We start from the raw sequence: 2,367 nt of genomic DNA, 5'->3' as shown, positions 1-2,367 counted from the left end.
ATCTTATCATCTTATAATACCTGTGAGAGAGAGAATACGTTAGTGTTTGAACACCCAAAAATTTCTTCTTTAACTCTGTATCTCCTATTCTTTCAAATTTTATCTACTTTGGTGGGTTTCTTCTCCTCGTAAGGGTTTAACTATACCTAGTTCTTCTGATATTTCAGGTAAAATTTAATTGTTAGTTCCATTTTTATTTATCTCTTCTTCATTGTTGATTTAGAGAAATCCTAATCCTAAAAAATAGTGTGAATAAGAGCATTTAATTCTATGAGTATTAGAATCTTACTCTGAAGAGCATTTTTTTTCTTTTACATTCTTGACTTAAACTAAGATTTGACTGTTAAATCCTTATTCTTTAATTTTACTATGTTGCTTTTTTTTCTTTCATTTTTTCTTCTATATTCATTTTCTTGATTTGATTATGAGCTAATTATGTTATTTGGTATATTACTGATATTTATAACTATAGATGAATTTTTTTTAATTATAATCTTGTTCAACATATTTTCTGATCTTTAAATTACATGCATGTTCTACTGTATTAAATTTTATGAACAAAAAATTACAAATTATTTTCTTGGACATGTTCATGTGGACTGAAATTCAAATATTTTTTATTTTAGTCCTTTTGAATTAGAAAAATGGTAGGATGTTCTAATATTTAAAGAGACATCTTTTCTTTTTGGTCCCACTGTAAATTTGTGATAAAATTCTAAATAAATTGGCTGCTAATTAATATATATATATATATATATATATATATATATATATATATATATATATATATATATATATATATATATATAGTATTGACAAGCAATATTAAGTCTTGTTTCATATTAAATCCTTGCTTATTGATTAGAACAAATTAAACTCATATAAGCTCATTACTTTTTACTTTTACAGTTTGTTTATTGATTGTTGACAATTTCGGCTTTCATCGGTCCTATTATCACTGCCAAAGTCGCAAATAAGCTTTCATCGGTCCTATTACGAAAATCCGTTGCTTTTCAAGACTCTATTCCTATTGGATACTTTGATTCCAACAACAGGCTATTCAGAAATTTCCAAAGACCAACATTGGAGGTTACCGTACTTGATTAGATAGGATTGAAACTAAGAAGATGACCTTGTAGAAAGAGATTGGAATATATGATCTAATTCAACTTAGTCAAAACTCTTACACTGTCAATTTAAAACTAATAGAAGGTGCATTGTATTTTTGGGATAAGATTTCTCATACTTTTCACACCCCATACGGTATGATTATGCCTACTCTTCTGAATATAACTGCTATAACTGGTCTACCTCCCTTGGAAGAGAAAATTTTAACTACTACCAAATCGATTACAGGAGTTAAGTATGCCATTGATATCTCTTTCACCACCTACCATAGCTTCATTCTCAATAACAAAGGTCAAGATGAAGAACATGTTTCTCATAATGAGCACATAGCCTTTCTTCTCTATTGGTTGGGTGGCGTTGTTTCCTGTGCCCAGAGTATTCAAGTCGAAGTCACTTATCTTCCATTGGCTATTATGTTAGCCGAAGGTAGGAAGTTGTGTTTAGCCAAATTATTTCTGACTCGACTATATCTCACTCTGGATTGGATCACAAACCTTATGAGGGAGAAGAAGAAAATCACTAATGTTGACGGTCCCGTTTGATTTTTTCAATTGTGGCTGTCTGCCATTTTTGAGTTTGAGCTACAACCGCGTTTGACCTAAAAAGGGCCTACAGATTCTGTGATTGCAGGACACCATCTGCTCAACTTAGTTTTTTCCGACAAGTTAATCGCCTCACATGAAAAAATGAAACACTTCTTCTGTACTTTCTATTACTTGCTAGAGAAAGACCACAACATTAATTTAATTCCTTTTGCTAATTGTCAAACTGGTCTGGAATGGTTGACGCGATCTCTTACCCCAGCTAAGACTTTGGAAAAGGAAAGTATTACTATTTGGTCACAATTCTTGACTCCCCAACTACTTTTTGCTAGATTTTCAGGTGAAAATGACCTAAGAACAGCGGTCTACATGCCAAATGCCGTTTCTAGACAATTTGGGTTAGCTCAAGCCATTTCGTCTCCTTACCATTTTTAAGAGTCTCAATCTTTGCATATCAAAGCTACTTCACCAGAAGATCTGTTGAAAGTTCAGAAGAACAATGCTTCGCGGAGAAATAATTTCACTTATTCGCTTTTAAACCTTGTCTGTTAACCACATATTCATTCTTTTCTTGGTGAAAAATCTATTGCTCTTCTGTGAAGATCACTTTTAGTATTTGTTGTCAAAGGATGATCACTGTTCTTGTAATACAACAAGTGAGGAGAGTATCAATCGTTAAAAAAGGTAATTACCACTA

The 2,367-nt window shown here is 31.7% G+C and overlaps 1 long non-coding RNA gene across 1 annotated transcript; it reads left to right on the top strand.

Moving 5' to 3' along the window:
• LOC140183776 (uncharacterized) lies at positions 1-1,241 on the top strand. Its single transcript, XR_011879801.1, has 2 exons — positions 1-167; positions 910-1,241. It is a non-coding gene; the product is annotated as an uncharacterized lncRNA (long non-coding RNA).
• Positions 1,242-2,367: the final 1,126 nt, after the last annotated feature.

This window comes from Arachis hypogaea, chromosome 3, assembly GCF_003086295.3.
Source record: "Arachis hypogaea cultivar Tifrunner chromosome 3, arahy.Tifrunner.gnm2.J5K5, whole genome shotgun sequence".
Taxonomy (NCBI): Eukaryota; Viridiplantae; Streptophyta; class Magnoliopsida; order Fabales; family Fabaceae; genus Arachis; species Arachis hypogaea.
This window is presented reverse-complemented; position numbering and strand designations above follow the sequence as displayed.